Source organism: Carlito syrichta, unplaced genomic scaffold (assembly GCF_000164805.1).
Source record: "Carlito syrichta isolate Samal-C Ts95f unplaced genomic scaffold, Tarsius_syrichta-2.0.1 Scaffold309009, whole genome shotgun sequence".
Lineage (NCBI taxonomy): Eukaryota > Metazoa > Chordata > Mammalia > Primates > Tarsiidae > Carlito > Carlito syrichta.
The window spans coordinates 262,984-276,116 of record NW_007253105.1 but is presented as its reverse complement, the minus strand read 5'-3'; the positions used below and the strand labels follow the sequence as shown (position 1 = coordinate 276,116).

Below are 13,133 nucleotides of genomic sequence, written 5' to 3'. Positions count from 1 at the left end.
CCCGCCCAGGACTCTGGTGATCACCTGTGGTGAGGAGGCAGAATGGAGTCCCCGGGGTCACCTGGGCGCTGCCCATTGGTGCTGACCACAAGGAAGCCAGTCCCCAGGCAGCATGCAGAAGAGAAGGAGAGAAAGAAACACACATGAAAACGTGCGGTACGGTGAACAAAACTGCAATTCTCGTGGCTCTGAAGAGCTCACACAAACAGCAAAAGAACATTATGATTTAACAAAACAGAGCCTGAAATAGATTTACAAAAATGATACAAGAGTAAGAGGCACCATTTATGGAGCACCCCGACATGCCAGGTTCTCTTCCAAGAGCCTCACCTACAGCATTTCTCTAAGACTAGAACAACTCAGAAAGATCAATATGATTATAAATAAATCTGTCATTTTCCACCTGAACTTCTTCTTTCCCAGTATGCCCATTTTTGGTAAATGGTGCCACCATCCATGTAGTTTCTCAGTCTAGAAACCTGGGTGTCAGCCTTTGCCCCTTCTTTTCTGACCTGGCATTTACAATCAATCCCCATGCCCGATTAATTCCAGCCCAGAAAAGCTCTTAAAGTTATCCCCCTTCTCTCTCATTTCATTCCCATTTAATCCAAGCCACCTTGTGTTTCACTTTTCATTTAAGCAGAAACCTATCTGATCTCACTGCCTCCAGTCTGACTCTTTTAAAATCGACTCTTCACCCTTTAGTTGAAACACATCAATACCCCACCCCACTGTCCCAAGGTAAACTCAAATCCTATAACCCAGCTCACAGACCCTCCATGATGAGCTCCTTGCCCGCCCATCTGGTCTCGTCTCTCTCCACTCCCACCATCACCTTCTGTTCTGCCCCAAGTATGATAAGCAACTCTGCATGATCAGTAGTCCCCTACCATCTTGTCTGTAAGCCTTACTCGGGTGAGTCACTTTGCATGGGATGCAATTCCTCCTGCTCCTTCACCTGGCTGACAACTACTCATTTTTCAGGGGTCAGTTTAGAACTCCTTCCCTCTATGGAGTCTTTAGTGTCTCTTAGAATCTGGGATGGGTGCCCCTTCTTTGTCTTCCATAACATCCTCATCTTCCTTTCTCATTGCAGTAACCTCACTACATATAAGTGGGTGTCTCCTCTTTAATTTTGAAGCCTTTTTGAAGGCATTTATTGGTGTTTCATTTATTGGTGTACTCCTATGGCCTTGCATTGTATCTGGCACATAGTAGGTGCTCAGAGAATATTTGAATAAATGAATGAATTAATGAAGAAATGGTGAATCAGGAAATTTATTTAACTATCTTAAGGGTACAAAACTAGTAACTGGCAGAGGCTATATTCAAACCCTGGCTTTAATGTTCCTGCCCTTTCAAACCCACCACTTGCCTTGCTAAGAAAGTCATACAGAAGGTTGAAAGGTGTCTTTGGCTTGGTCACAGACTGCAACTTTCTCTACTGATTAATCAACAAAACTTCAGAAATTTCTCATGCAAAATGGAGAGGTAGGACATTTCAAACCAACTGATGAACAGGAAGTACATAATTTCAAAAATAACACAGATGGCAAACTTGATCAACAGCTATGAAATACTATAAAATTCAACTACCAGTAAACAGTAATCATGATACTTTTTCCTTAAAAATATGGGGAGCTTTGCTATTTTTAAAGCATACTCTAAGCTAGAGGTCAGCAAACTATGACCCAAGGGCCAAATCCAGCTCCCTCTCCCTGTTTTCTGTGTGGTCATAAGCTAAGGACACTTTTTACACTTTTTGATGGTTGGTAAAAAAGTAAAAAGAAGAGTAATATTTTGTGACACATGAAAATTATATAAAATGCAAATTTTGGTGTTCATAAACAAAGTTTTATTGGAGCACAGCTGCAATCATACGTATTTTTGTACGTATGGTTGCTTTTGAGCTACAATGACAAAGTTTAGTAGTTGTGACAGAGACCATAAGGCCTGAGAAGCTGAAAATATTTACTACCTGGCCTTTTACAGAAGAGTTTGCTAACTCCTGTTCTAAGTAGCTATTTTTAAAAATCTTTTTTCCCTCAACACTCTGAGGTAGACAAGATGAGGACTGCTGGCCTCACATGTCAGAAAAAAGAAACATATGGTTGAGAGAAGAGATGACTCATGTGTTCCCACCTGGCCTTTTTCAACAGCCTCCCATCCTGCAGCCTTCTCTGTGCCCCAGTTCCCCTTCCCTGATCCATTTTCTAAACTACAATTAGGATATCCTTTCCAAAAAAGGGCAGTCTGCTTAAGTACTAAGGGCTCCATTGTCTTGGGACAATGTATATAAACGTGGACACACACACACACACACACACACACACACACACACACACACACAAAATGGGGTTACACAGAGTCCTGAGTGGTCTAGCCTTGCTTGCTACCTCTGACGGCTTTCACACTAGCCTGCTAGTCATCATTTCTTTCCCTAGTTTCATTCAAGTTCAACAGCATGCTCTCTTGCCTTCAGTGATTGCATACCTACTCCCTTGGCTTGGAAGTCCATCCTGCCTTATGTTCCAACCTTGGTCTGCATAATAATTGTCACCCTTCTTTCAAAGAGTCTCAGTGACCACTCACTCAGAGAACACATACATACTCTTTGTTTAAGTCTCCCTTTTCTGTGCTCCAATGGCAAACATGAATGTACCTTAATCATATCTCTTATCAAACAGTATTCATGTATATATTGATTGGTTCTTCCACAGGCTACTACTTGTGGAGCGTTTATTTTGAGTCAGACATTGCACTAAGCACATTAGATGTATTAGCTCATTACATTCTTATGTTAATCTTGTGAAGTGGTGTTATTATTATTGGTTTCCAAACCCAAAGATGATATTTTTGACCTCTAAACCATAACCAAAGATGATATTTTTTACCCTAACCCTAACCCTAACTCTCTAGGAAAGATGGCACCACTAAGCTGAATTCACTATGTGTTTACTTACAACTAAATAAATACATGAAACTCTGATTCAGTACTTTTCACTTACTAGCTGTGTTACCTGGAAAGTTACATATATTTCTAAATTTCAGTTTCTCCACTTACCAAGTAGGGGTAGTAAAAAATATCTCATGAAGCTATTTAAGTATCAAATGGAAAAGAGTTAAAGTCTTAGTTCAACTGGTAGGCCCAGAGCAGGTGTCTCCCAACCCTACATTCAGGGGTTACAGTTCATGCTCTGCTTAGCAATAATGCTTAGCTACCAGGGTGGGAATAGAGGTACAGATGGGCAAATGAAGGGATGAGGAGAGATTATTCTAGTGGATAGAGCAGCAGATGATAATGGGATGGATCATGGGACTCAGCAAAACACAAACTGAAGTAGAAATAGAAAAAGATCCTACACATATATATGTCTTGCTAGGGATGATTATGTTTACGAATGTCTGGTCCATCTCTTCTTCTTAGGCATAAAAGGAAGTCCCAGTCAACTTGTAGTCAGGCTTTATCATGTAACTAGTTCTTACCAAGGTGTGTAACTGGAAGTGGCATGAGTCATTTCTAAGCAAGGTATTTAAGATCCAAATTTCTACCTCCATGATTTTCTTCCCCTACTGAGGGGTCTTTTGAGGTCACAAATATTATAGATAGCATAGCAACAAATAAGTCTTTGTGGTATTAAGCTACTGAGATTTGGGTATTAATGTGCTTTTTGCAGCAGAGTCTAGCCTATCCTGACTAAAGAAGAGGTGAACATCTCTTGTGCTCTCCTGTATCACCTGGTTCCCTACCATAATCACTTTTATTTTTTACTGGAAGATTTATACCCTTTCTCTCTTCACAATTTCCAGCTCTCTGTTCAGTGTATTTTGACACATGTTATCAATTAATGAGAATGTTGAGACCATGCAAAGATGAAGGGGCTCAGAATGCTGAATGCCTTAGATTCCCTTCTGAATCCTTTCCCTTGTAAAGCAATGAATGTTGAGTGAAGAGAGATGCCGCTGGACCACAGATGGCCCTGGGATGATAACATTGAAGACAGACTAATTGCTTGACTTATTAGCTTCTATATGTTGTAGAAGTGAAGAAAGCTGAGGGCTCCTGAAGCTTCCTCACCTTCTGTTCCAGATATCAGGTCTTAGCTTGAACACTACTAGAAACAGGCCAAATATAATCATATCCTAATAATTCTACTATCAATCATTACTGGAAAAAAAAAGGCACAGGAATAAGTCAACAAATAAGAAATAGGATATCCTGTCAGTGATCCATGGAATCTCAGACAGTCTATGGTATTAATAAAACTCAAAATGGTGCCATATAGTCAGATCTGAATTACAATTCTTGAGCAATAAGGAAAGGATAGACCCTCTGAGCCTATTTGAGTAATAATCATGTCCACTATTTATTTACTGTGTAATATCTGCCAGGCTTTACTTCTGTCATTACATTATAATGTCGTATCAGCCCACATTGTCCTATGATTGGCATGCAATAGGTGGTTAATTTTTTGTGACGCCCTTTTTCTCCCATGCATACACTACATTTCACTGGGAGGTTGAAAACTCCAATAGAGTTTTATTCTCTTTATTTCTAATCCTCATCTCCAGCCTACTCCAATTTTCCCCTTCTCTAAATCTTGATTTTTTTTATTTTAAATATGTGGGGTACAATTCAGAGTTAGTTATACAAATAGTCATTATGCAGGTACCCTTGTTGATGAGGTGTGCTCCTCCCCCCCGGCAGTTTCCCGCTACTACCAATCCCTTTCTTATAGTATTACAATAGTTGTTCAAGGTCCGCTTATGAGTGAGAACGTGTGATTTTAAAGGGCCTCTTTCTCCCTTTAAAAGAAGTAACTTCTTTGGAACAACATATCTGAGCTAAAGTCAACTCAGGTGTATCAGTTCTTGAATAGACAATCCTCATTTCTACTTACAGGGATGGTTTGATGCTCCCCACGTGCATGCTTGAAGAACTAGTGTTGGTCTTCGCTTTTGTTTTTCTGGACTCGATTACACCAGCTTTTGTCTTTCTGAGTGTGGCTGGAGAAGATGTATGTGTGGGGGTGGGAGGAAGTGGTGGAGGGCAGTGTGAACACATCTAGAGTATAGAGGGTAGGGAGTGGACAGAAGAGTAGAGAGATATGCCAACCTTTGTAGCAAGAAAAAATATTAAAGAAGGGGATGGGATATTTAAAGGTCATTTTTAGGCTACTTGATGGTGAACTTATAATATAGTTCTCTTCTTCCATATTCTCACAAAACTGTCAGGAAAATCCATAGCATTTCACTGACATATTAGAACCTAGAAGACACTGAGCAAGAACAAAGGGAACCAAAGGTCAAGGAGAACTTGTTGCACTCATGTAATTCTGAGGACCTGTAGCCTGGAAAAGTTACCTCATTGACTTAGCTAAGGAAGAATAGACCCATCATGCCACAACCCTTCAACCACACATTGTGAGTTTTCCCCTCTGAAAATTTGACAGGATTTATAAAGACTGAACGACAATTAAGAGTTTTCCAATAGACTATCTCACTTTTCATATAATTTCCTCTTACAAGTGATCCTTCATTACGGCTTCTACCCCAGCTGCCATAGCTGGATTTGGCCATGCAGTGGTCCTGGTTCCCTTCTGTAATTGCTGAATAGACAATAAGGAAAGGACAGACCCATAGTCAAAGATTATCAAAATCATGAACAAAATCCTATGCATGGCCAATAAAAACGTATTAGTGCTCTGCAGGATCTCATCTAAATACAATGGCTGATAGAGTCTAGTGTTGAAAGCTGAAGCCAGTATCATTCCTGCCCACTCTCAAGTTTCTGTACTTTGCATCTAGACTGTGTCCATTTGATAAATGGTTGATTTTTAGAACTGTATGAGAAATGACTAAAGTCTAAGCTTTCACTTTCTTCCTTAGAGAACTGAGAGAGAGAACCTATGCTTAGTAAGTCTGCGTCTCTAAGGCTCAGGGACTCAGAAGATCAGGAAGAAGGAAGGAAGCTCACATTGTTTATCATCTATTATGCTCTTGAATATTTAGTAGAAAAGATTAATGATCTCAGGCTTAAAAGTGAAATGATAGACATAGATGGTAAGTGACTTGTCCAAGGTCAATCAGTTAAGTTTTGGGGCAGTCTCCAGGTGTATCTGATTTTCCATTATTTCATGCAACCTGTTACAGAGCTCTGTATAGCACAGAACCTTCCATATAGAATTATGTCAATGGGAGTGGGGATTTCCTATTCATAGCAGATGATTCTTACATCTCACTTGATTTCTTATATTACCTGTGGCCTGTTATCATGTGGATAAAAAAGTCATGGACACATCATCCCTCTCTGGGAGATGTCTTAGTGTCTGTAAAATGAGGGTATCTCACTGGAAAAATGGCTATATAGTCTCCTTGCCAGTCCATGCAGGAGTGAGAAGCCATTATGTAGAGAGGATTTTAAAAAATGCTGAATAAACTGCTGGCCCTCAGGCTTAGTCCAAATAAAAAGAAGGTATATTTACAGAAGACCATTGCCCAGGCCTCTTGCTTATCTCCACTAGGACAATGCTTTAAGCCCATCATCACTACATGGCAGAACAGAACGACTGGTGACACTAGCCCCTTATCCCATGCTTCATTATTCTGGAGTTCAGCTTTCAACTCCCACTCCAAGGGGGCTGTTTTAATGGAATCGTTAGAGAGTGTTTACTAGATAAAACTGTGGCTGTCTTCTGCAAAGCAACTCTGCAAATGGCTTTATGGGTTTCCGGATTTATTTTGCCTCAATGACTCGGCTCAGTTTGCAAATCAAATCAAAACTGATTTTTCTAACTGCCACTCGGGCGCACCCAGCAGGAGTCTGCAGAGCCAGCTGTGTTCCCTTGATGGTTGGCACCAAAGACAAGAGTGCTGCTGCCTACTGGTGGCTAGAATGGTTCCAACCAAGGGAAAGCAGGCAAGCAAGCATGTACCTTCCTGACCCTAACTGAGGCAGAGGGGACTGGTCAAGGAAGCAAATTTTATTTTCTGGAAGGAAAGATGGTATACAGGATATATGTCTCAAGGATTTATGGGCAGAAATGATGAGCCTGTTTGATGTCATAACATTGATGCTCTCTTCAACTGAAGTTTCCAATAATGAAAGCAATTCCCTGAGGGAACAGAGAGGCCCCTATCACAGCAGGAACCCAAACAATTCATCCTTCTTGTTAGTGGGGATTGTAGATCACACAGTTAACCACCTACTTCTATCACTTTTACTTCTACTTTCCAAGAGAATAGTCTTGACATGTAACTTGCAGTGACAAAAATGAGTCCGTAGAAGAATAATGCCTTGTTAGACATTCATACTTACTTCCATCCATCCATCCATCCATCCATTATCTACTGAAGCAACCATTTATCCATTCATTAGTCCACTGATCCATTGAAGGATCCATCCATCAATCCATTTATCCATTTGTTCATTAAACACATTTTATTGAGCACCAATCTATTCTAAGATCTGGGGATACAACAGTGCTCAAAACAGGCAGAGTCTTTGCACATACATCACTTTGAATCTAACAGAGAGATAAACATTAAACATGTTATATAGACAACAAATATACACAGTTGCAAATTGTGATGAGCACTATGAAAGAAAAATATAGGGTAAACTAAGAATGGAAAATTGGAGATATACATTAAATTGGAGGTCAGGATGGTCTCCTGAGGACATGAGGTTTAAGATCCAGACTGAAAGGTTTACCTGTTAAGGAGACTCATATACTGGCCAGAGCATTTCAGGTAGAGGGGAAAGATGAGCAAAGATCCTGAGATTGGAAGGAGTTTGTCTGTCTGAAGAAATAAAAGAAGACTACTATGCTAGAGTGTAATAAATAAGAGTGTAGAAGGCTAGATGAGGCTGAAGTGTGGGAAAAGGTCATACTGGTGGTGGCAGGGGGCCTATCAGCAAGAGAAAGTGCAAAGTGAACAGAAGGGTACATGGAGGGAGGTGGGAGGAGAATTGGACAGACAGGAAAATCAGTGGGTAATGAAACCTGGATGGAACTGGACATTAGGTTCTCAAAGAGGAACTGACTGATGTGGTTCCAGAATTGAGCAAGTAGGTCAGATACAATTATCCCCTACCCTATTCTGTCAGCTAGAAGGGACTGAATTGAGATACTTGGGTACGTCCTTTAGCAGCTGCAGACCCACCATATAGGATGTATCTCCTATGGGAAGGATTTTCTCTCCTATTTGAACTTCAGCACCTCTGAAGTCTCAGTGCCCCACCTCAAGCTTCCATGTGCTCCATTTTCCCAAATATCACTTTTGAGCATATCTGACTTACATCTTCAACCTGCTACCTAAGTTGAGCCTATCCCTCATTTTCCAAGTGCAGAATAAACACTGTTGATGGATCTAAATGTTTCCCCTGCTGACTTTCCCTGTCTTACATTTCCTCTTTTAACTATAAGGACAAAACCTGATTTTAAATTGATCTTTTTTGCTCCCTAACTCTCTATTGCCTTTCTCTTCAAAGTCTGAATAACAGTTTTGCTTCCAAACCAAAAGTTAATGCTTGTTTGCTCATTGGCTGCGGTTTTCTCTCTACGCCTCTGAGCAGATCTATTCCCAGAGATACAGCGTGCCAGGCAAAGAGTTTCCAAATGTCCTTTTAGCTCCTGGATTTGAGGCAATTCCATTACCTCTTTGCTACCCTCTAATGCAACGTGACCAGTGTCATTATTTAAAAAAAGGGGGGGGGAAATTTGGACACAGACATTCACACAGAGAAAATATCATATAAAGATAAGTTGGTGAGATCAGTGTGGTGCTTCCACAAGCCAAGGAACACCAGAGATCTCCAGCAAATCACCAGACGCAAGAAGAAATTCATAAAACAGATTCTTCTTCACAATCCTCAGAAGGAACCAAGAATGCTAATGCCTTGATTTCAGACTTATGTCCTCCAGAACTGTGAGACAATAACTTTTTGTTATTTAAGTCACTTGATTTGTAGGATTTTGTTACAGCAGCCACAATGAGCTAATACAGGTCCCTTGCTTTTCAACTCTCCAAACTAAGCTGCACTAAATTAGAGCCTGAATGACTAGTGAGCAACATTACAGAAAGGCAAGGGTCAGAGACACATACTAGAACCAGATGTGTATCTAATATGCTCCTGTTAGGGCTTGGGCTTGGGTTCCAATCAGAATGACCCTGAATGAGTGCTTGGGGTGCTCCAGGTATCAAACATCTGGATCTGGAGGATCTACACTGCTGACCACAGACACTGATTGGACTCTCCAGGGTCAGAGACAGGACAGCAGCAAACTGCCTCATTACCAGAGCACTGGCCTCGAGTCTAACATGTGATCACAATATAGGTGGTGGATGCCCTTCAGCAGACCCATGAGGATGGTGCCATGATGACAGAGAGAAGAGATCAATGACCCATTTCTAGGATTTTATATACCCTTGAAGCCTGCGGGATCCCTAGCATTTTCCTCTGTTCAAATAATAGTTTTTAATAAGTTTGTCTAGAGTGAATTTGATCTAGGTAGCCAAGAAGGAATGGGATAGGTCAAATGTAAATTCCTGGCCTTAGATCCTTGAATCAAACTCCTCATGGGCAATGGATAGATCTAGGTAGGGTTTTCTTTTAATCAGCCCTAGGTACTCCAAGTGTAGTACTTGGCACCAAGCAGACACTAATAAAACATAGGTCTCCTTTCGTCTGTCCTATCTCTTCAGCCCTATCTCTGCATTCCCCAAGCATCCTTCTTATCTGATTTGGTGCTGAGAGGGGACGTCTCCCTGAATGGTGGTTTACTGGAATTTTGCATTATCTAGTGCTCTGTCCCATTCCCAAGTGCTACTGGAGCACTTTTTGGGGGACTGAAGTGCTGGCTCTTACTAAATTGGAAAACCAGGATGTGGATGCTTGGACTCTCCAATTTCCTGACCCCTCCTATTCTTTCACATATACACACTTTATCTTCACCCACACTCCACTAAAGGAAGATGATAACTTAAAGGTCAAACAAGAGAAGAAGCCCTTATGCTAAAGGGAGGTTAAGAGCTTTTCTGCTCTAATTCGTTAAGTGACACTGTAATTCTTCTGTGGTTCAGCAATGCAGCTCTGGAGAAGCCCAGCATGGTGGACTTCTATGTCTTTGAGGGCTATGGTCCTGAAACTGCCTGGAAACTATAATTTTAGATATGTGCCTTTTACCTGTCATATGTGTCTTTTACTTGTCATATGTGCCTTTTACCTGTCAGGTCATATGTTTTCAAGTCTCAGTTCAGAAAAGACTACCCAGCAAGCTACCTTTTCACAGTGCTTACATTCCAGAGGGTGTCCTTAGAATTCCACATACCCCATGCAGGGCAGAGCCATTGCAGTGACGCCTCCCTTGTCTAGATGTCAAAAGCCATCTGGGAGTCACTGGAGCGTATCATGGTGAAAGAGTTTTCTCCGTGAGTTTCCTTGCTTCTCAGGTTACTTGTTTAAATGGGCTGCAGACACCTCACTGTCCTGATTGCTGTCTAGAGCCCTAGTGCTTCTCAATTGATGGTGTTCTTCCTTCTACATTATCTGTTTTCTTCTGTGGAAAAGTCTGCCAAGACCTGTGATTTGTGTCACAATTGTTTGCAGGCCATCAATTCTCCTTGCCTCACAGAGAGTATTTTATCTCTTTTCATCTAGTAGCCTGAGTTCCTGAGAGGGAACAAGTTAGGGACATGCCACCCTCTATGACTTATGAAATTAAGGTGACTTCTTATCACAGTGAGCCCTTAGTGCTTCTGCCTCCTCCTTTCTCTTGCATCTTCTCTTCTGTGCCTACATATTAGGTTGATTTTTCTTCAAAGTTATAAAATACATGTGTGATAGGTCTTGGTGCATACTTTATCAAATAGCTATAAATTCTCTCTCTCTCTTTCTCTCTTCCCTCCCCCCATTAATGTGTGCTTCTGTGTGCTTTCCTCTGTGTGAGCATGTACATATATAACATATTTACATACATATACATATACTTGGGTCATTGCCTTTGTCAACAGTTTCTACGATTTTATGTCTACTTATATTTGCAATTTTCATCTCCTTTGAAACAATCTATAAAGCTATATATGCTGTCAATAAATGAAAAGAACAGAAAAGGATTACCCAATTTTGGTGAGTGTGTATGTAAAAATATCAATTCCATAGCAAAAAGACAAACCTGATTTCTGACCATTCAAGCTTTTAATAGGTTAAATGATAACAAACCATCCATTGATTTTTGTCTTTTTAAAAAGACTAATAAATAGAAACATGTACCAATTGAAAGAGGCAGGCAATTCAATTATAATTAGAAAAACAAAAGTGATGAGCCTGAACAATGCTGCTTTAGTTTTGGGGATAAGTGTTGAAAATGCCAACTACATAATAATGCAGCATTTGTCTTCTCATTATTAAAGAACCAACACTAATCACCTGATTTTTGAAAGCCATGTACCAATTGAATGAAATACAAAACCCAGAAAATGGGTCTAATAGATATGCTTAAAAAAAAAAAACAAAACTGTATAAATATAGACCCAAATACAATGAAAATATTATAGGAATATTTGGGTAAATTTATATTCATTACTCCACTGACTAATGTAATAGTCCATACTCTTATATGTCCATCTATTTATCTATTCATCCATCCATCCATCCATCCATCCATTTAGTAAATATGTTTTGAGTTTTACTGTGTATTAGGCATTGCACTACTAATATACACCCAAGACTATCTGGTCTTGATGCAAATGACCCAAGTGAAAATAACAATTCTTTCTTGTTGTCATTAGTTCATTGTTGCCTAATTTTTCCCTGTTTGGTTAGAGGGAGAGAAATACTTTAATGGCTGAAGAATAGTAGAAGATAGACAAGGACATGCCAATACCAACATACCTTTGGTAGCCAGACGAACACAGTTGATTTTGGTCTCCTGTGAACAACAAAAATGAGGTGTCAGTTAATTAGTTGTAGGTTATATAAGGTTGTTATATATAGAAAAAATATATACATTTGCATATATGCATGCATATGTATTTTTAATTATAATTTTAAATTTGTCCTTTTCATTTTTCCCCCATTGGAATCACCTTTTAATTCAAGTTTTTATATTTCTTCTCAGGCTAGGTACATATGTTGTTTGGTTCACTTCCCAGCTCTTACCACCTTATTAACTTTTTCCCAGATAGAACTGCTTTATATACATATGAGACACTGCCCAGTACCCAACAACTTTAACAATAACACTTAGTATGTTGCAGTATGCAGTATGCTTTGTTCAACTGCATGAGTCAGCAGATGGAACAAGGGCATCCTTGGGAAACTTTGTTCAAGCAAAATGCATCTACATACCCAGACTGAAAAGACACTTGACAGCAGTTCAGTCTATGTGAAATGTGTAAAAATAAAACTGTGAAGTTCATGTTCAAAAGTCACTTTGGCCCTTTTGTGGGCCTCACAGTCTTCATAAATAATGGTGAGTGTATGTGAGTGAGTGTGTGTATGTTTGTGAGTGTGCTTGTGGCAATAGAATCTTTGCTGGGTGAACTATCCAATTATTGTTGGCTGTTCCCAAAGTGAACAGAATCCATAAATGTGTGATGTTGCTGGGCATGCAGTGGAGTTAATGAAGAATGTGCTTAAGAAGAGAATCATTGTAGCCTACTTTACTAGGATCTATTTCCCAGGAGGCAATGGGGCCAGCTAAAATTTCCAGTTGATTAAATTATAACCCCAACAACAGTTGAATTCAGTGTAGCAATAAGAGTAAAACATAACGAATGTAAGTGTATGAGGCACCAAACAAAAATCTCTCAAGAATCCAATGTTTGTCTTGCTACTGTTCTTTTACAAAGAACCACTGCAATTTGAAGGCACTTGTTTCAATCAGGATAACACAGGCTATGATATGGTAATAAAACACATGGACTTTGGTGGCTAAAAACAGTAAAGGTTTATTTTTTGCTCAAAGTACATGTCCAATGTTGGTGTGTCGTTGGGTCTCAGAGTTGCAGGTGAGAGTGGTTAGGAGACCCTCTAACCACTGTAATCATTGAGAGACCATGGCTAATACATTCAAGGGGAAAGAGTGTTAAAGAGTCAAATGCTTTGAATCAGAAGTGGGACTTCCACT

General features: G+C 40.0%; 1 protein-coding gene across 5 annotated transcripts in view; it reads right to left on the bottom strand.

The window, feature by feature from the left end:
- The window catches only part of LOC103268987 (receptor-type tyrosine-protein phosphatase T), a 197,405-nt gene extending 185,478 nt beyond the window's left edge, over positions 1–11,927 (bottom strand). For 4 of the 5 annotated variants that reach the window (XM_008066570.2, XM_008066573.2, XM_021716841.1 and 1 more), the window contains exon 1: positions 11,897–11,927. The gene's annotated coding sequence lies outside the window, so the exon portion shown is untranslated. Of the gene's footprint in view, positions 1–24; positions 75–11,896 lie in introns of those variants that run through there. The other variant, XM_008066571.2, reaches the window with a different exon arrangement.
- Positions 11,928–13,133: the final 1,206 nt, after the last annotated feature.